General features: G+C 43.5%; 1 long non-coding RNA gene across 1 annotated transcript in view; it reads right to left on the minus strand.

Moving 5' to 3' along the window:
* Window positions 1-201: 201 nt before the first annotated feature.
* Window positions 202-22,324, minus strand: part of LOC138787003 (uncharacterized) — a 48,556-nt gene continuing 26,433 nt past the window's right edge. The window contains exons 3-6 of the long non-coding RNA XR_011362277.1: window positions 20,777-20,884; window positions 9,064-9,137; window positions 8,350-8,855; window positions 202-3,502 (exon numbers count right to left, since the gene is read on the minus strand). This is a non-coding gene — a long non-coding RNA (uncharacterized lncRNA). The remainder of the gene's footprint in view (window positions 3,503-8,349; window positions 8,856-9,063; window positions 9,138-20,776; window positions 20,885-22,324) is intronic.

Here is a 22,324-nt window from a genome sequence, read left to right on the forward strand (position 1 = left end):
AGGAGCAGGAGCTCAGTGGTGGACACTGGGGGGCGGGGCATGGCCCCTCCAATCGGCCATCTTATGGACAGACTCACCACAGAGCAGGGTAGCACAGCCTGGAGGAGGGGAGTGTGATTGTCTATTAGGTACACAGGGAGCTGCTGTCAGTAATTGCAGTGAGTATACCTATTAATACAGTACAATGAACAATTTTTTTCTATAAATTGGCCAACCCCTTTAAATAGTTTACTATTACTAACGCTTGCTTTGTTTTTATATCACTGTGTCATTCCTAGATTCAAGGACTACAGTGCGCACACGTGTATCATTGATTTGGCCTTAATCATTTGTATCTTCTTCATGAGGACAAAGCAATACTTAGGTTAAAGTAAAAAAGAGATTCAGACAAGGAGGAAAGAACATGTTAGTCAATACACAAAGGGGCTATACCATCAAAGAGTTGACTCTCTACATGGCCATCAGTGGTAAAAATAGAATAGTAGATATTAATTGGAGCAATGATCCTAGTATATAAATATGTCGCCATATGAACTCAAGATCTGCAAACCGTATCAGTTTAAAATCAGCATGGAAGTGACCTATATCCCGCACATCTACTGTATGTATCATCTCATCACATTTCCACAACCTTGATTCCAGTTGCTCCGTTTCGCTCCTTCATCCATTATTAACTGTTTAAAAATAACTCGTCATTTGAAATTCAAACACAATATACCCTGAAGTAATGAGTCGTAGTACCGAATAGATTACTAGAGCCATAAGTGGCAATTATTTTCAAATGTGTAATTCACCATACTTATCACTGCAGAGATTATAGTGGTAAGGAACTTGTATATCTCCTAATGACATTCCTTGTACATTGAAGAGTGTTAAAAGTGCTCAAGAGCAAAAATCCAGAGGTAATGGCTTTTTTTTTTTTTTTTCCTCTTTTTTTCTTTAATACTTCCTTGAAAATGTCATTGTTCGAGCACATTCTTACAAATGACATCCACCCACAAGATAGAGGGTTGAAAGTGCAAAGGAATAGTGCCCTGAGAGACGGCATATTAGGCTTTGACCCATAATTGCCATATTCACCGCGTGATTGTTGACAATTTTTTTTTTTTTTTTAAATAACCTCCGGGTACTAGAGGATAATTAACATCAGCAGTGAAGAGATATGTCATTGGCACTATGGCCTATGGTAAATATATTGCTTATTATAGCCACCTCAAGAAATTGACCTCCCGTGATTAATAGATTAATACAACATTATATTTCCATACGTCAATATTCCAGAGACACCATTTTGTTGGTGTCAAGCCAACGTTGCCCAATAAGTAATAGGCTGGTTTCTATTTATAGAGCCTGTCGCTATCCGACTTATATTACTTATTTTTCTCCTCGTTCGAGAAGAACACAATCCCTCGCTATTAAACGCTTTTTCTGACACAAACGTTCAAACTCCAATTCCATCCATAAACTACGAGACAATAAGCAGAAGCAATGGGTAGAGATGATTGCTTGTCTATCTCCGACTTAAACACCTAGACTACAACGGTGTGATATGAGATTAGAAGGCAGCAACATATTTCCTTCCAGCACACGGGGAATACAAACAATACTCGGTCTTAGATATCTCATTTCCTATGCGCTCTCTACTCTCTCTTTCCCTTACACAGTATTAAAGCTCTCGATATAAATGTAACATTAAAGTCAGATACTAATAAGCCACATCCAGTCATTGGATGTAATTATCCCTTGCCCGAATCCTCCATTAGATATTCTTTGATATGTTTTAAAGTGCTTTGGCATTAACATACAATGGCCAAGGACCTTCCTTTAATAATCACTATGGAGAAAGCATCTCCATCCAACCTCACAGGAAACTAAGTACAGCTAACTACTTTTTATTGTACGCGGCAGATGAGTAATCTACTAATTCAAGCATAATAAAAAATAAACAATCAAATAAGAGCAGATGACATTGGAGAGGTAATTAGCGTAATTGTCTTTAAGCATCAAAGAAGTGTGAAAGCTTATTTCGGAAAAGGAATATGCATTCCGACTCCTAGCTGCTAATTATTCCCATAAAGAAAACTGCATTCTCCAAGATAATCTGTTCAAACAAAAACATCTGCAGATCATGTGGAAACACACAAAGGTTTCGGAAAGCCGCAAAGCACCTTGGAAAGTAAAAAGGGGGGAAATATGCATGATAGGAAATTATTTTTTTCTACTCATTCTACAACAAATATATTGTGCGTTCAAGGTTAAGAAGAGAAGGTTAGAGACTAAATGCTAAACGTTCCCAAGGAATGTTAACAAAAGGAAGCCTGCGCGATAAAACAGGATTAAGGCTATTCTTATAGTAGCAAATAAAAGGGGCGAAGTGTTGTGGCAAATTTCTGAACTCCTACATATATCTGGAACTTATATATTCAAGGTTCAATTTAAAAAAAAAAATCTGCATTATGTTATAACAGTAAAAGCTGTATAGGTTATAGCTTACGATAGGGTAAGCAAATGTTCATGTAGATTTTTTGTCTAAATTTGCAGTATGGCGGACAACCTAGAAATAGATACCCCCTACTAAAAGCTAAAAGTATGGGAAAATAAAGGTATATCTTAATGTTATTAGTGCCCAGACTTCGTAACATAGTGCATATTGAAAATTGGTTCTAAGTAGAGATGGTCGAACCTTGAGCATGATTGGTATCGTCCAAACCCTAATGAGCAGCATTTGATTACCGATGGTTTTAGAAGTTGGATACAGCCCTAAGGCTGTCTGGAAAACATGGATACAGCCATAGGCCATAGGCTGTCTCCATGTCTTCCAGGACCCAATAGGGTGGCACCCAACTTCTTCAGCCACTGGTAATCCCGAACCCAAGCGTGCTCATCTCTAGTCCTGAGCGCTGAACTCAAGTGCAGCATTAGGGAATATTACACAGATACATCCAAATAGCAGCCCTATCTGAATATGATGATACAGTAGGTATAACTGTGGTAGGTGAGGAAACAACAGCTCTGAGACCCCTCTGCTACATGGGACAAGGGGATTGGAGGTTGAATGGGGCTATTATAAAGTTAGCATTAGGCCACAAATCTTTAAAGCTTGGAAATGCATGTACTGTAGGTTACTATATGGAATTATCTGAGTAAACACATGAAACCCTTCTGCAATCTATCAACGAAACATCCATTTCTACCGTATTATCTGGAAGGCATTGGGTATTTCCGAGCATACATCAAACATATTTGTTGGCCTACATAATACAACAATTTAAATCTCTGTTCTTCATTTCCTTCCTTTTCCTGAGCTGAAATTGGTATTCCAGTTTCCAATCATGTACAAGAAAACCATCTGTGTAGGTCCTTAAAATAAAATATCACTCTGGTGATGTGATCACACAGTTGAGGTGTACTGTACGTGCAGAGTAACGGATCATGGCTTCTTCTCTGCATGCAGCAACACATTGATTTCTGGAAACAGCACTCCACCAGACAAAGCACTTATCTGAAAAGAATTGAAATAAATACACCATCAAATGCCGTTCAGTTGTGCCTGCAACGTTATGTACCAGTAATTCAATTCTGCTGCCTCCTAATTACATCTGGCCTCAACTCGCATCTTAAATTCATGCTGATTGGCAAAGTAGGTGGCAGATCATTGTCACAAATTGTATACACTTGGGTCTTCAAGGCTTAAAGGATGATATTGATTAGCGCTTGTTGACATTCAGACAGAAGAAAAAATAATTGGTTCTGCAGATTATCGTACCTTTTGGTTCATTTCCTTGACACAAAGAAGGTGTGACTTATGACTGCAGGTTTAAATTTAGCTTTTCGTCGTGATGAACTGACACTTTGTAAATTACCATTAAACATGCTATCTGGTGCAATTTAAAGCTGACAAGCAGATGATCTTTAGCTGATTAGTCAAATGAAGGCATTTAGTTAACGCTTTAGTCCCATTTATAGCCATACATGTTGGTGGAATATTTTGCCTACATATCTATAAGCTGTAACCACTGCAGAAGCTGGTGTGCTGGAAAATAGAGCAGTAGCTTGAGAAATATGTATACAAACAGTAATAGGCGGATTATAATGAGGGCAATCCAGACTACTGCTGGTGCCACGAGCTCCAGGGGGCCCAGTGAGATTGCCCCCATAATAACACTGCTGCTGCCACTGCACTCACCTCTGCTCATGGCCAGCCTTAGTTATATGGGACCACTACGGTCATAGAGGGTGCTGGCAGCCAGAATGCCCAAGAATTGCCATTGGAAGGGTCAAAATTATCCATCAATGCCGCCCCTGGCTGCTCCACCATTTTTACTTATTCTAATGAACTATTTCAGTGCACTTGAGGGGAGTGGGTTAGCGGGTTTGGTTAGTTGGGGTGTGTTTAGTGGAGTTGGGGCGTGGTTAGAAGGGGACCAGGATTTCTGAACAACCCGGGGGCCCAGGGAACTCTTAATCCGATTCTTAATAGTCTAATCTTGAAGTTGATGTGTTAGAACACAAGCAACAGAAAAGACTTGGCCAAATTATAGCCAAAAAAAACACAAAACTACAACCCCTCAAACTATTGCAAGGTTACAAACAGTAGTATCAGGAAAAAAAACATCAGGTGTTACCTGCACAAAGATATATTTTTGGCGTATGTGTAAGGAATAGTTTAACTTGACTATGTAAAATACGGGTGTTTTAGTTATTTTGTTCCACCCCATGTGTATATACTGTAAGTCCCCTATTGTGCTACCAAGTACCAAAACAGCTTAGACTTGGCATGGCATGGAGAAGGACTCTGAGGGTGTCCTAAGGAATCTGGCATGAACATAGTACCAGAAGATTCTTTTAGCCCTGTAACTTCTAATGTGAAACTTCCACTAGTCTGACTTTTTGTTTTCGAGCAAGCTCAATTGGATTAAGATTTGCAGAATTTGGAGGCCAAATCAGCACCTTGAACTCTCACTTTTTGGTCAATCTTTGCTAAGTGACAGGATGCATTATCCTGCTAAATGGACAAAGTTGTATGCTGTAAGAACAATGTTTAGGTAGATGGTACAGGTCAAAGTAGTACTAACACCTGTCCCATGGACTAAAGAGCCCTGGAGAATAGAGCCCTCTAAACGACTTGATTTAACAACTTTTACTCAATTCTTTAAAATGAAATGGTGAGTATAACAAAAGATATTAAAAACACATACTTCTGTGCCCGTATGCTCATACAGTGCATATTATTCTCATAGTCCAACTGTTTTACTGCTGGATGCATCATCCTCAGGAAGCAATGCTATCCACAGGGGTGTGTTCTAAAATTTTTTGTTATACTCATACCGTTTTATTTTAAAGAATTGAGTACAAGTCTTAAGCCCCTATAACACGGGGCGATGCTGTCAGCGATCACTTGCTCCTCGTTCCCCGCTTGCTGCTGGCACTATTACACGCGTCGGCAGCAAGCAGGTAAGAGCTGGGGGGGGGGGGCACGGGAAGCTGCGAGGGGGCTGCCCGGGTGATCACTGGATTGTGTGGGTAGCCCATGGAAGATAGCAGCGGTCGCTGCTATCTTAGTAGTTTGTCTTCCAACATATTGAAAGACAACGCCAGACAACGATCAGCCGACATCATTCATGTTGGCTGATCGTTGTCTTCTATTACACGAGATTATTATAGGCCATAATGGCCAATATTGGCCGATAATCGTTTCGTGTTATAGGGCCTTTAGTCAGGTCCCTAAGAGGGCTCTATTCCCCAGGCTCTTTATGTGTTAGTGGTCATATTGGCCCCCTGCCCTCCGAGTAGGAGGAATTGAGATTGTTACATGTCAAAGCATGATCAACATTATTGCCAGGACCTACAGGTTACCATCAGAAGATTGCTCAGAATGCCACATGGTGCTATCCTTAACCGGGTAAGCAATGCACATACACCTGGCCATCCATGTGATATAAAACAAAATGTGTACTCATCAGACCAGGAAACCTTCTTTTTATGCTATATAGTCAACTTTTTATGTTCAAGAGCCCAATATAGGCAATGTTAGCAGTGGACAGGGGTCTACATGGGACCTCTGGCCCGTCTGCTGCTCCATAGCCCATAGGCAGCAAGCTGTATTGCACTATATTCTGTCATGGTCCCTGTCAAACATCCTTGCCTGTTTTTCTGCTTCCAAGATATTAGCTTTGAGAACTGATTGAGGCCTAATACATTATCCCACATGACAGGTTCCATTGTCACAAGATAATCAATTTTTCCCTTCCAGTATCATTGGCTTTAATGTTATGGTTGATTATGATGTATATATGTTCCCCTTTATATCGCTAGTCAAGGTGAGGAAGCGTGCACCCCCAACAGCTCTACTAAGCGGATGAACAGGCCCATTAACTAGATTTATACCGGGCAAGCTATTTCTCAGCCCAATGATTATCACTTCAGAAGGTCATTTTTATGTATAGTATAAGATGCTCTACAGTAAAGGCTGCTGGAGAGGATGATGGCAGTTCCTCTCCAGCAGCCACAGCCCGCACAGCTCTTGGAATCGGGTCGTGACATCACCATGTTATCCAGGAAGTGACATCACCATTTTATCCAGGAAGTGAAGCCTTGATGCAGTAGTAAGTGCAGGGAAAAAGCACCTTTTAAGCATTTCCCATAATAAGTGTATTTTGGCGATTTGTATAACTTTCGAGGAGAATTCTGGTTTTTGTTAAAGCTGTCAGCCAGCAGGGGAAAGGGAAAATTGATTTCAAGTACGCACTTACCTCTCCCCGTGCCCGCATTGAGCGGCTGAAGCGGCCTTGGGACCCCCCACCAGAAGTTTTTTACCCCCGACTCATGACATCATCACAACTCGGGGGGGGGGGGGCGATAACTTCCAAGGAAAAATACCAGCCTCAGCTGATGGACTGGCCACTCAGCCAATCAGTGACTGGTGCAGAGAGGCCAGTCCATCAGCCGGGTCATGTCGTGGACAAACCAGAGATCGTTGAGCCAGGCAGAGGTTCCACAGCCACTCACGCTGCTCACCACGGACATGGGAAGAAATAAGTTGTTACTTGAAATCAACTCCTCCCCTACCCCTGCAGGCTGCTGGCTTTTACCAAACGCCTAGACATTATCACAACAGTGATAGAGAAGATATGTCAAGTGTAAAATATTGTTCAGAAAGAGAATTTACCATATACAAATGTATGGCATATTTACAGAATATTCTCGCTACAAGATATAACAGATACGTCATAAATGTGAAGGTACCACCTTTGGGACACCTGCTACAAAAGACTCTTGCTGTCATATTTCTAGAAAAACTACTGTCACTGCCAACAGAGTGTGACAAACAGTAGCAAAACTCTAAAACAAAATAATCTCTCTCATATATATATATATATATATATATATATATATAGATAGACTCCGTGCCCATCCCTATTGATAAAACACTACAGCAACAAAACTACGTATATCCTCACTCCTATACCCATGGAAGTATGAAGGGAAAAGAAAAGTAGTGAACCATGTAGACAGGAGCTCATACTGAGGGTAAGAAGCACGTCGCTAACAGAGGTCATACTAGCAAAGGCCACCCTGGGGTAGCCACAGGATAAAGTGGCGGGATGAATGGACAACTACTGGCATACTTAAGCCCATTAGCCATAACTGTCTAAACCCCCTCTTTATTTATATATTTGAAATGACTACAGATGTTCTGGCTGTCTGCCAATGTGATTGTTGTAAAGGGATGCGGAAGTGCAGGACCCCCCTATTGTTTCACACTTTATGGAAAAGTTTAAACTGCCTCTGGGTAGACAAACTAACTATATAATTGTGGGTCATCACTAGAGTGGAGCTCGATGCACGGTTGAGCATCGGGGTGCTGGATTGAGCTTAATGATTGATCGAGCAAATTGTGTTGCTCGGGTGCTAGAAATACAAAAAAGTTTGTTGAAAGCCCCCCACCCCCCAACAGAGCACAACCTGACCCCAAGGGGGGGTTAACTGTCACTTGGGGGCCAAACTGTCACTTTGTAACATTTCAGGTTAACCATTTACCCTCCACTCTGCTGAGCGTAGAGCATGGTTAGATGCTCGAGTCCCCCATTGTTTTCAATGGGGCTCGTTACTCCAGTCAAGCACTCAACTATTTCAGTTGCTCAACACTTGTCATCACCAATGGGATATATTCTGATCTTTACTTAAAATACCGAGAGGCATGGCGCACAATTCATAACATGTTATTCATTTCTTTGAGTTTTCTATTTTGGCTGCAGAACCGGCACCATCTGTTCATAGAAGCTAAAATTTCCTGTAAACAAATGTGATGTTAATTCTTATGAAAAATTAAAACCCTAAATCGCTAACCTTGCAATAATAGGAGGCTGTGATGATGACACCAATCTGCGACAAAACCCATGTATGTGTAACAGGACAAAACTGCCTAAAAACGGGTCGCCAGTCAACAAGTCCTAGAAGAAAAAGAGAAAAAAGCAACCAACGCAGCATAGAGAAAAGACATGCAATGGAATTAAGCCAATGGGTTGTCTAGTGGGTTAAATGTGTAATCCCATAGGTGATTATGGTATCGGAAGCATCACATATTAGTGGCTCATAAACACATTAGCGCAGTTTAATTACGGTTGAACTATTAAGATTAATCTTTGATCTAGGGATATAAAATCGTGTACATATTGATAGGTGTGTGGATATTTCAAATACTTTAATTAAGAAATTGCACTGAATTTAAAAAAAGAAAGAACACTGACCTTAACAATCCATTAATTTGCTAATGTAGTCACAAAGTACATACAGTACATGGTAACTTGAAGGATGAGGGTAGACTAGCTTCAGAGATGGGGATTCCTGGGTACCTAATCAAACCATAATACATATATGAGTTTCATGATAGATAGATAGATAGATAGATAGATAGATAGATAGATAGATAGATAGATAGATAATAGATAGATAGGAGATAGATAGATAGATAGATAGGAGATAGATAGATAGATAGATAGATAGATAGGAGATAGATAGATAGATACTGTATTGCCTTGCTTATTAAAGTAAGTGCCTTACTGGAAGGAAATAGGATGACATCTGTTTCCTTGTTTACGATCTTGTAGAGGCCGCCAATGCAATACAATTTGATGCTAAGATTAAAAAAAAAAAAAACCTTTTAATTGCAAAGAATTATCACAATCTATAATGACATTTATAAGCTCTAATTACTTCTTGTTTTCTTATGTTGATAAATAAAGCGTATTTTTTTATCTGTTTTTCCTTCCATACTCAACGACTACTTCTATTATCTGTTTTCAGTCATTTTACGCTATGTTCACACGTCAAAAAAGAGAAAAGACTAGTGATGAGCGAATAGTGAGATATTCGAATATTCGATATTCGTACGAATATCCCGCGAATATTCGAATATTCGATCGAATATTCGATCCCGTTAAAGTCTATGGGAACAAGTATTCGATTAGGGAAAACATCTATTTGACCATTTGGAGGGTAAAACCGGAAGCTGGGGAATTTGAGCGCTTATCGAATATATATCGAATATTTGCATATTCGAATATCTCACTATTCGACCGAATATCTATTCGATCGTACAGTATTTGCTCATCACTAGAAAAGACGTCTGTTATTGCCGCAATGTAGTTGACTCCAATGCAATGCATTGAAGTCAATGGAATGATGGACGTACAGTACAATGCACACGGTGTATAAAATGAGGAACGTTGTCTGCGTAGACGTCAAAATAATGATGTTTTTTAGTTGTTCACGCACAGTTTTTCTTTTTTCACTGTCGTTTCACCGGTTTTACTTTTAAATGCAATGGACTTTTCAATTAAAGACACATCCAAAGGGCAATTACTCCACCTACACTAGAATAATGTACATACTGTTGGGCGGGCAAACAGTCAAATGAAGAGTGTAATTTTTCTCTTTAAAACCGGAGAGAAAAAATGTAGTGAGAACATAGCCTTTTAGTGCACAGACAGATATATTTGAAATGACTACAGATGTTCTGCCTGTCTGCCAAAGTGATTGTTGTAAAAGGGATGCAAAAGTGCAGGATTCCCCCCCCCCCCCCCCATTGAGTCACACTTTATGGAAAGGTTGCAACTGGTTTGGGGCAGAAAAACTAACTATATAATTGTGGGTCATCACTAGAGTTGGGCCCGATGCGCAGTTGAGCATGGTGCTCAATCAAGCATCGGGGATTCTCGATCGACCTTAATGACCAAGTACCGTGTGCTGCTTGGGTGGTAGAAATACAAAGAAGGTTTTTGAAAGCCACCCTCAACAAAGCACAATCTGAACCCAAGTGGGTTAACTTCCAAAGGGCAATTAATCCACCTCCACTAGAATAATGTACACACTGACGGGTGGGCAAACAGTGAAATGACGAGCGTAATTTTTCTCTTTAAAACCTGAGAGAATAAAACATGTGAACATAGCCTTTTAGTGCACAGACAGAAATTTTTTTTACTTATTCATATGCTATGTTGTTTCATTCCTTACTTTCTAGAGCCTATAGATAGCAGAGAAGCTCTTACAATAGATTACATCCTGTGCAAACCATCCTATTCGTGCTCCCATAATGTCATAGAGCAGTGATGGCAAACTATAGCACTCAGAGCCCTCTGTGTGGGCATGCACTTCTTATATTCAACTTGCTTCTGCTTCCTAGCTTAAATATGCAGAACAAGAGCCCGTGGAGCCTCGGTTGCGAATCTCAAACACGGGAATAGCCAGATATCACTAGCCTATTGCTACAGGGGGCCATCATGATGGGGAGAGCATCACACCACCCTGTTAGATAGCTCCTTAAATCCCACTTGGTTGCGAGTATTGCAACATAAATAGGGTGGCCTCTTTGTGTCAAAGTCTAACTCAAGGTGCGAGTATTGCGACATGACAAGGGCTTGCCAAGGCAGGCATCCATCCACAGACGGACGTTTTGGGGTATTTGCCCCTCGTCAGTGTGGAGCAGGATTCTGGCTAGTTGGGGCAATGACAAATCAACCAACAAAACAAAGTAATCGCTGAACTCAAGGAGATCAGTGAAAAATTCCAATGAAGTACTCCAAGTCAAAAGTCTCCACTGATTTGTTTTGCTTCCTAGTCCTAAAATCGGCCGAATTTTGTGGCGGAACTCTCTGCCGCGGATTTCCGTCTGTTTCCGACACTGTTTTTCTATGGGAGAATTCTTTGAGCGGACAGCCGCAGAAAGCGGAGTCACGCAAGCCCTCCCATAGAGAAACAGTGTCACACTGAGGCAGGTGGGATGCAGATAATAGAAGTTCCCCTTTTTAAAAGAAAATTAGGTAACTAATATAAATTAAGCAAGTCCTTACATACAACAGTCAGAAGGAGGTACTAGAAAACTGTAAATTACTTTCTACGTAGAGGATAGAATCTGTCTCAGGATCCCTACAGTTCACTCAGGATCCTAGAACAAAGATGGCAGACCTCACTGGTGTCCAAAGGAGCAACTCATTCTGGCACAGACAGAGAGCAGTACAGGACATGTAGTATCACACTGTACTGTAGAGTAGCGCTAAAGGACAACCAATGAGTGCACTCACTTCAGTAAAACAGGAGTTTTATCAGTAAAATGCCCACTTCTATTGGTCAGATCTAGTTATTAACAGGTTTCGTAAATTTTTAGTGTCTGTAACAATGTATGTTGAGTCTGGTCTCCAGTTACAATGTTCCTGGAAAGACCATGGTACAGTATGTTGAAAATATTGTAACTTGAGGCCATTGAAACTTGAAGGACCACTGTAAAGGGGCATTTCCTGTGTCATCGGGTTCTTATATTTATAAAGGGATATACACTTGTCATAAGCAGCTATAGATTTTAAGACCTTTATAACTTAATAGATTTGTTGAGCTGTTATTGACCATGCCCTTTTTGCCAAACCCCACATGGTAATTTTACCATTTTTGAGAAATAAAGTAGTAAAAAGTTGCACACTATAGCATAGATTAGGTTTGTAACTTTTTAACGTAAAAAAAAAACTGACACAAGTGGAATAATACCTATTTATAAGCCAGAATATAGGCAGTATTATAATAATGCTGTGAAACAAGGTTTATGCAGGATAGACAGGCATACAGTGATTCATCCTTTCAAACAATAAGGCCGTGTTGTTCTCAACCGTGTAGCATCAGCAGATTTAGTGTGAAAAGATAATTAGGAAGTGATAGCAATGCGCCTGCTATGTGACAGTACAGGCCTAATTACAATATGGTGCCGGCTATGCTGGAATATATCTACAGGGATGTATAATGACATTTACCGGTCTACTTTACAGGCAAAAATAACCTATTACATTGCACAAAATGCAGAAATTGTTGACAAAGCGGGTAGGTATATATAGGGAAGGCATTTATCTGGGTGTACTAGATGTCAAAAAGTGCAGTGCCGTTAAAAGAAGGGGAAACAAAACAAAGGGAAAAAAATTATATATATATATATATATATATATATATATATATATATATATATTGTCCTAGCATTGTTATCTAACCTTTTTCTAACGTGCGTATATTCGTGGTTCGCACTACGGACGGAATCATACGCAGTGTGAACATAGCCTAACAGTGTAATTGCAAATCGTCTCTTCTTTTGTTAGGATCAGATTGAGTAAATGATCGTTGTAACAATTGTAACTAATGACTATCGTTCTGTGTAATATGGTGAATGAGTTTAGGTTAACAATAAACATCTTGTTTGCAATGGTTTATAATTAATCGGTAAATGTTAAAAATCGCTTCATCTAATAGGACCCTTAGACTTATAATTAATGGTAACTAATATTGCCCAATAGCAAATTCCCCCTACATAAATATTCGAGGCTCTGCTGAGTATACATGTGTTTTCAGTGGGGAGAATGGAATAAACCATCGCCGGACTCCTCACTAAGTACTCCGATTTCTAATGGGAACAAGTGATCCTTCTTTCTCCCAACATCTGCTATTTAGTAAAAAAAATTGGACACCCTCCCAGTCAGCCAATCCCATCGAAATAAGTAGATTTGGCTGACATAAATCTAATGTGAATGGCTTATATTATACTGTACATGCATACCCTGATAATGTATCTGCCAAAGGGGGAAAAAATGTCAAGATAGAGCTGGAATTTTTCTAACTTCTAAGAAGAAAAATGTTGAAAAAGTTTACCGTATTTTCCGGAATACAAGACAACTGGGACTTTAAGACTATCTACAACTTTTCCAGTAAAAATATAGAGTTTGGGATATACTCGCGTTATAAGACCACCCCTTTCCCAACGCACACAGAATAAATTTTTTTTTAAAAAACGGGCAAAATCTGAGAAGCACAGAAGGAGGTACAATAATGCCGGTAGGATACAAGGGCGCGCCAGATGGGTGAAAGAGGTGTGTTTTTCTGGGCACAGCGCCACTCTACCATATCTCTTTTTCCCATACTCCAGACACCTGCAGCTTGCTCTGCCCCTCATATGGTTTCTGCATACACCGGAGATGCGGCCATTTTTTAGGCGACCCCACATTCTCCAGTCCGGTTTTGAAGTTTTTCAGGATCTACCCTATAAGACGACACCCGGCATATAAGACAACCCCTGATTTTTTACAAGATTTTCCTGGCTTAAAGAGTAGTCTTATACGCCAGAAAATACAGTCAATAAATTCAAGTTGCAATTGATGGGCTGAACAGCGATAGCTGAAATGTATGTATGCCTAACACTTTATATTTTAACTCTTATTTTATTAAAGATTTTCGATAAAGACAGGAAAACAAAAAGCACATGGTAACAAATAAGGACCACGCAAAAGTTACAAATATCAACATAAAATCAGCGAATACAAGTCCGTCCATGAAACCTCATAGCATAACAGATAATAAGCCTGTCACCAAGCAGAGTGAGAGTAGGACAAGGAGGCCCCACCCTTGTATGTAGAGCATAGTATTGCATACAGTAAAACCATAGATGCTTTAAAGTCCAATACACATGAGGACCAATATTGTGTGGCACATGTAGTGACAAGGCGTCGTGGCCGACTTCAAATACAAGGCATATAGGCGCCAGAAAACAATACAATTGAAGGCATACAGGGAAAGGGGGGGGAGACAAGGAAGGGAGGGGGGGGTGGGGGGGGGAAGGACAGTACTAGAGAGCAATGACACATCACGACAGGGAAGACAAACAACACTTACAGACTTAAAGAAAGGGCAGGACCACCCCCCGCCGGGGGTGCAAAAAAACTTCTCTCACCTAAGGAGACAATAAGGGTGGAAAGTCCGTGGAGCTCTCAAAGAGGATCCAAGGTGTCCACAGTTTAGAGCACTTCTCCGTGCGGTCATGTACCTCCGCCACTAGTTCCTCAGACCTCTGTATCGCTTTGAGTTCGCCATGCCACTCAGACATAGAAGGGGCCACCACTGATTTCCAATGACGCGGTACTACCGACCGTGCAGCAGCTAACATATGCCTCAGTATGCTTTTCTTTTGGGTCGCCAGGGAGCCAGGCAAGAGAGAGAGAAGAGCTATTTGCGGAGCATGTGGGATCGTCTTGCCAGAGTATTTTTCATATACCGCAAATACCCCCTCCCAGAAGCGCTGAATCAAGGGGCACCCCCACCAAACATGTAGTAGCGAGCCCTCTTCGGTGAGACAGCGCCAGCATCGGTCCGATACCTCAGGATATATGCGGTGCAGCAGAGTTGGACTCCTATACCAGCGGGACAGAAGCTTGTAATTCTTCTCCTTGGAGTGAGAGTCAATGGACAAGCTGTGCGAATTAGTGCAAATTTTAAGTTCATCTTCAGGGGAGAAGGTAACACACAGGTCCTTTTCCCAAGCTGAGAAAAAGGGGGGCCTGTCAGTATTACTCAGTGACAGGAGCATGGAGTACAATCTAGACAATGTCCCGGACTCTCTCTCCGACGACAAGACCCAAGCATCAAAGTCTGTGAGAACAGGGCTAGAAGGTGTACCCACCTGTGAGGCACGCATAAAAGAGACAAGTTGGTTATAGGTGAACCAGGATAGGATCCTATCAGGGCACCCCGCCTGGAGCTCTGGCAAAGACGGGATCCCTGCCGCGACCAATAAGTGGTGAAGCCTGGGCGCCTCCGCACGGCTCCAAATCAGGAAAGATGAAGAGGACAGTCCGGGCTCAAAGGCCGGGTTGGAGAAAAGGGGAGTCATGGGACCAGGTCTACATGAGAGCCCGAATTTATGCAGCCATACCTCCCATACACAAAACGTGTGCTTGGCCAAATACGGCCAGCCCGCAAGCGCATCCCTGTCAGGCTTGAGAAGCCAAGGAGATGAGGTCAGAGCCTTCGGGGAGATAGTAGCTTCTAGGGCCACCCATCGTTTTGCGTCTGAGTGGTGAGACCAGTCAATAATTCTAGTGAGCACGGCTGCCTCGTGATAAATCCTCAGATCTGGAAGGCCCGTACCCCCCTGAGATTTAGATTTTGTGAGCACCCTGGCGCTAACTCTGGCCCTACTGGTTCCCCACACATATCTGGTAAAAGCGCGCTGTAGTTGCTTGAAATAACTAGCGGGAACAGTGATGGGGATTGTCTGGAAAATGTAAAGGAAGCGCGGTAGCACATCCATCTTGAGGACGTTCATACGTCCAAACCAAGAGAGACATCTACGTTGATAGGCCTGTAAAAGATCCAGCGTCTTCCTGTGCAGTGGGGAGTAGTTCAATGAATAGAGCAATTCCAAACGGGCAGGAATCTGCACCCCTAAATATGTAAGGCTCTCCTCCTGCCAGTGGAAGGAGAAATTGGTTTTCACAAGCTGTAGCTCCTGGGGGGGCAGAGAAATGTTAAGGCCTTCCGTTTTGGACAAGTTGACCCTGAAGTTGCTAAGCCTGCCAAACTGTTCAAATTCCTGCAACACCGATGGGAGGGACACGAGAGGACGGGTGACGTACAGAAGCAGATCATCTGCGTATAACGCGATCTTATGATGGTCCCCTCCGACCTCCATACCCCCCACATCCGCGTTGGCCCGAAGCGCAACCGCAAGGTGTTCCATAGTGAGAATGTACAATAACGGGGATAAAGGGCAGCCCTGTCTCGTACCATTTTTGATCAAGAAGGCCTCCGACAGGATTCCATTAACTCTCACTCTAGCTGAAGGGAGTGAATAGAGGGCCATCACCCTAGAAACGAAGGCAGGGCCAAGCCCAATCTGCGCCAGTGATGCCATCAAGAACTTCCAGTGAACCCTGTCGAAGGCCTTCTCCGCATCAACGGACAAAAGGCACAACCCAGCAGCAGAAGAACGTGCATGTGCTAGTAAAGTGATGGTACGGATTGTGTTGTCCCTCGCCTCTCTCCCCGGGACAAACCCAACCTGGTCAAAGTGAATAACGTGAGGGATAACCCCATTCAATCTAGTGGCTAGCATTTTGGAGTATAGCTTGATGTCGCAATTTATTAAAGAAATAGGTCTATAACTGCCACACTGCGAAAGGTCTTTCCCGGGCTTTGGCAGGACCACCACATGAGCCTCCAGTGACTGTTTGGTGAAAGGGTTAGACTCTGAGACTGAATTAAAAACCCTGGCCATGAAGGGGAGCAACTGTTCCTTGAATGTTTTGAAGAACAGAGCTGTAAACCCGTCAGGGCCAGGGCTTTTGCCATTTTTCAGAGAGGACACTGCTAAGGCCAGTTCCCCCTCCGCAAAGGGCTCCTCCATGCGTTCCCTGACGTCCAGGTCAATGGGGGGCAATGCCGTGGCATCAACATAAGCTCGGATCTTTGCATCAAGCTGTCGGGATGAGAGGTCAGCATAATGTCCAGCTATGGAATATAAGGAGCCATAATATCTCCGAAATTCCCCAGCTATCAACCGCGGGTCATGGATTACCTTCCCCGTGTGATCTCTAACGTGAGGAACATAAGTTGGGGAGGTTCTGGGATTGATGTATCGAGCAAGAGCTCTACCACACTTGTTAGCATTTGCATATAGATAACCCCTAAAGCGGGTCCTCAGGTTGTTATCTATGGCAGAGATACGTGATCTAAGCTGTTCTCTCACGTTAGTTATCAGCGGTAGAAGGGGAGGGTCCTGGGTTTGTTTATGCCTTCGGGAGAGATCCTCTAGTTCCGACAGTAATGCCTTAATTTTGGCACCACGTTCCCTTTTTAAGCGAGCGCCTTGTTGGACACATATCCCCCTAATTACACACTTTAAAGCTTCCCACTGCACAGGAAGAGGCGTAGGATCATGGGTGTGAATGGCCAGGAATTCGGTAACTGCCTTTTCTATCTCAGTCTTGCAGACCAGGTCCTTCAACAGAGATTCGTTGAGGCGCCAAGTCCAGGGACCCCAATTGTAAGAAACGTCGGGCAGTGGTCAGACCAGAGAGCGGTGCCAATGGTAGCATGAGGCGTTTGGATCAGCGCATTATGCGATAGAAATATCATATCGATCCTGCTGTATGATCCATGAGCTGGCGAAAAATACGTATAATCTCGATCCGTGGGGTGCAGCACCCTCCAGATATCCACCAACCTGTGGACACGAAGAGCCTCCTTGACCATTGTCACCGCCGACCTGGGAACCACCGAACGACCAGTGGAAGTGTCAATAGAGGGGTCGAGAGTTAAGTTACAATCACCCCCTATTATCAGCGTACCTTCCATGAAAGCGTCCGCTTCCAACAAAATGTCTCTCAAAGCCCTGCCCTGATCTGTATTAGGGAGATACACATTTCCTATAGTGTAGGTAGTGGTGGCCACCTTCAGTTTGAGAAAGGCATACCGTCCATGTGGGTCCACCATCGTATCCAACAGGTCATGAGGAAGAGATCTGTGTAGGGCGATGGACACCCCTTTGGCTTTCACCTCAGGGTTGGTGCTATGCAACCAGTAAGAGAAATGGCGAGTCTGCAGCCGAGGTACATGATCCGCACGAAAATGCGTTTCCTGTAAAAGAAGAACATGCACACGTTGTTTATGCATAGCGTAAGTGATGTACGATCTCTTTGACGGCTCATTAAAGCCGCGCACATTCAGGGACGCCACCTTAAGAGATGTAGGCGCCATGTGTGCCAATGGGGTGCGGGGGGTGGGAGGGAAGACACAAGAGGGATTGACAAACACACACCAGAACAAAAAAACACACACGAACACTAACAGACAAGACACCATAAGAACAAGGACTCACAGGTGAAGTCCTGTAACTGTGGAGATCTACACTCCACAGAAAAAGAGAAACGTAACAACCAGCGCGTATAGCGCTTCCCTAACAGTGGAACCTGACTAACACTAAGAGTAGCGGCTCCCGCCGCGAAGTAAACATTAATGCGAATTCTGAATACCGTAAATAACCCCTACCAATAGAGAAGCCCTCTCCCCCTCCCCTCTATCTAAGGGTGGGTATAAGCCGTGACGCCTGTGATATAAGGATCCTAAGACATATACCCCCCCTCAGGTAGTATACAGCATCTCGGCCAATATTAGGCAAGCAAGACAGACTAAGCAAACATGTTGAACGATATCTTCGAAGGACTGTAATGAACCCAGTACCCAAGGCAGCAATGAAACAAAATGTACACTTAGGGAGCAACCAATGTTAAAGAGAAAAACAGAACTGCGGCACACATATAGAAATAAGTATTATCAGCATCGAGCCCACCCCTTGGGCTCCAGGCTATCGAACCAAGAGCGAGGATACATTTCCGTCGCCCGTGGCTATAAGGCACATGACTACAGCAAAGGTCAGGAAGTAGTGTATCAGTCCCCTGTGATAGCATCGCCAGGTGTGGGCCGTGCAGAGTTGCCCATTTCAGGCACGGTGGGAGTCAGCGACCATCCAGGAAGTCGGACCAATGGTAGTCCTAGGACCTGCAGAAAAGAGGACAGTTCAGATGGATCTTTGAGGGTATGTCGCTTGTTTCCCTGTCGCACGACCAACTGGAATGGGAAACCCCACATATAGGGGATCTCTTTCTCGCGAAGCATCTCCAGCAGAGGGCGCAGTGCACGGCGCTGAGCAAGAGTATGGCGCGACAGATCTTGTAGAAGTGTCAGGGACGCGCCATCAAAGTCTATGAATTCCTCCTTTCTAGCTGCGCGCATAATCTCCTCTTTAATCGAGTAATAGTGCAGCCTGCATATAACATCACGTGGCCGGTTGGGGTCAGAGCTGACAGGGCCCAGAGCTCTATGAGCTCGATCAATCTCCAAGTCTTTGGATACAGGACGCTGCAAAATGGAGCTGAACACCCCTTGTAGGGTTGGAATCAAATCCACTGTTTTGGTAGCCTCAGGCAGGCCCCGTATCCGTATATTATTGCGCCTGCTCCTGTTTTCATTATCATCGTGCATGCGGTATAGTTGGGCTATGTGAAAATCATGTGTGTCCACTCTAGCCACTGTTTCTTCAAGCTGGGCTGACATAGCGGCCTGATCAGCGGCCATTTCATCAACTTTGTCTCTGCAGACTGAATGGCAGCCTTAATGGAAGTAAGCTCCTGTTTATATGATAGTTCTAAGCGTTGTACAAAGTGCTCCATTTCCTGGCGGGTGGGCAATTGTTTTACATGCTCCTGCCAGTCCCATGCCTGTGAGTCTGTTGTGGCCTGTAAGGGATCAGGCTGAGAGCCAGTGATGCTGTGCTGTGAGGAGGCAGGGGACGCCATGTGCTCTGGGGAAAATGGCGGCGCCGCGGCCGAGAGGGAGCTGGGAGTGAGTGCGCCGGTAGCTGCGAGGCCCCCAAGGCGCTGGCTTTTACCTCCGGTCCGTGCGGGGATTGTATGCAGGGTCTCCTCCACTCCCGCCCTGGACGGTACAGACCTCAGGCTCCGGTGACGGGCGCGCTGTGTTCCTGTGTGCGCCGCCGTCTCCTCCGGCGGCAGGACGCTAGGCCGCGTCCCGGCACTGACGAACTCGTCCAGGCGGCTCTGCCGGGGGACCGAACGCTGACTCCGGGTACCGGACTGTGCCTGGCGGCTTTTCCCTCTCATATGGCCGGGCAATCGGTCTGAGGAGAGCGGGGTTAAGCGGTGCTGTGAGGCTTCGCGGCGGGAGCGCTGCTGAGGTGCGTCCTCACTCCTCCATTGCTAGGCCACGCCCCCGCCTAACACTTTATATAAATGCATTGAAAAATAACCCAATATGTCTCGAAGTTTCACTCTATGAATGTGTATGTGCAGTCAGGCTCCGATTCTCAGCAATTCTCAGCTTGGGGCTGAATTTGAACAGAAGTATATTACAAAGTTTTAGCAATTTTATTGCTTAGCTACCCTACATGCTAAATCTTCAATCCAACACCTCTGATGCAAAATCTTCAATCCGACACCTCTGATCTTCTACCTTCCATCTGGAAAGTACCTGTGTAGCAGTTATGAATGACATCAGTACGGTAACTGCATGTGCGGTTTCTTCGTATTGAAATGTAAGGTGTTTCTATAAATAACTGACATCCTAAAAGATGTCATCTGGAGTCAACCGACTTCAATATGATGAATTCTACAATAGTGCCGGCAGCATATAAAGTGTGTGTATTCTCTTTTCCAGTTTTGTCCTTGGTGGCGACCTGGTTCCAGTGTTACAAGTATGTTTAAGAGATCAGCGCCAGCCTCATATAAAATGCATTGGACATTTGACACTAGTGCAAAGTGACAAGGGGAAATGCATGTGTCACACTTTAAAAGGTCATTGTGAAACCTTTACTTTGTTCTACATCAGGCTTATAATGGGCTTTTATGAACCTGTAACTTATGACATACTTTCTATCACAGATCTTCCCATGACTCACCTTCTAGTTATCCTTCAGAAACTTTTCGAATCCTGTGGATTTTGTCACGGTGACAGGAAGAGCAATAAACTTTAGGAAAATGGGACTTTATTATTTCTCTCTTCACATCTAAGAAAGAGCAAAGAACAAAAAATAGATGTTTGTTAGGCATTTTTGCTAGACTTAGGCTATGTTCCTACTACGTATCTTTTCGTAAAACTACGCCCGTTGTTGCCGATTAAAACAAAGGCCGTGATTATTACGAAAATGTACGTTACATTGCCGTCTATGGAATCACGGCTGGAGTGTATACTATGTGTATACACTCCGTCTGGGATCCCTAGCGGCGTTGCGAGAAACTGACATGTCAGTTTTCTGTGGCCACTATTCATTGAATAGTGGCCACAGAAAACCCTGTCAGTGCACACAATGGAGCGAGTGGCTCCGGCCGCACGCTCTATAGTGTGCAGTGGGGAGTTCTGATGCGGACGCACATGGATGCGCCCGCAACAGAACTCTGCGGCACTAAAGATCTTCTGGCCAGTACTGGGATGATCTTTTTTTTTTTAGACTTTTTTTTTTAGATCGGCCAATCCGTGACCTGGCCGAGTCACGGAACAGCCGGTCTTTTTCATTGTATGAACATAGCCTTATGTTATTTATGTCAGTTTTACATCTTCAGTAAAACTTAAAAAAAATGAGGTGGCTTAAAGAGTGTTTCCAAGATCGATAACACAGTCCAAAAACTGTATTGCCAAAGCCTCGCCAAACCTCCCCATATACCTGTTTCTCCTCTATCAGCTTCTCCTGCTATGATACAGTCTTGTTTACATCTTGACTGTTTGTTTACATACTGTTCTGCCTGTTTCTTTACGCACCTAGTGTCCAGAGGCGGAACTGCAGGGTATACAGAGATGATCTCATAGCTCTGGTGCTGCAGCCCTAGCCTACTCTGACAACATGTCCTGGATCTCGAGTGACGTAATGGTCACATGCCCCTGCAAATGTGCCATGTCATTATAGGATTGCATCAGGATGGCAAGGATGGGGGTGCGATCAAGGGGGTGAATCATCAGTAATGTATTCATCTGGGCAAACATAATCATAATGGTATGGAAATATGTCCGCCAGTTTAATGATTCTCATGTTAAAAAAAAATAAACTTTAAGCCCTTGTATTAATACAGATAAACAAATCTACTACATATTACTGTTTTCTTAATCAGGAAAGTAAAAAAAAAAGATCGCATCATGTCTTGGTTCAGGTAAATAATGTTCTTAACAGCCTAAGGCTATGTTCACACAAGGTAAGAGACCTGGCGTTCCGTGGTCCGTCCAGATCACAGAATGGGCGGCAATGGCGGCTGAGCAGCTGATGACGCGGCAGAGGGGGGCCGCCATGAGGGACAGCTGGATCGGTCCAGCCAGCCTCCCAAAGATGACGTTGACCCAAGATAGGGGCCCGGGTCGACAGCGAATACGTAAGTATAATGCACCCCACTTCCAGAGTGGGGGAAACACGGGGAAGGGGGCCATTCATTTAAATAACACACATTACAAAGTTGTATAA

Source organism: Dendropsophus ebraccatus, chromosome 3 (assembly GCF_027789765.1).
Source record: "Dendropsophus ebraccatus isolate aDenEbr1 chromosome 3, aDenEbr1.pat, whole genome shotgun sequence".
In the NCBI taxonomy this organism is placed as follows: domain Eukaryota; kingdom Metazoa; phylum Chordata; class Amphibia; order Anura; family Hylidae; genus Dendropsophus; species Dendropsophus ebraccatus.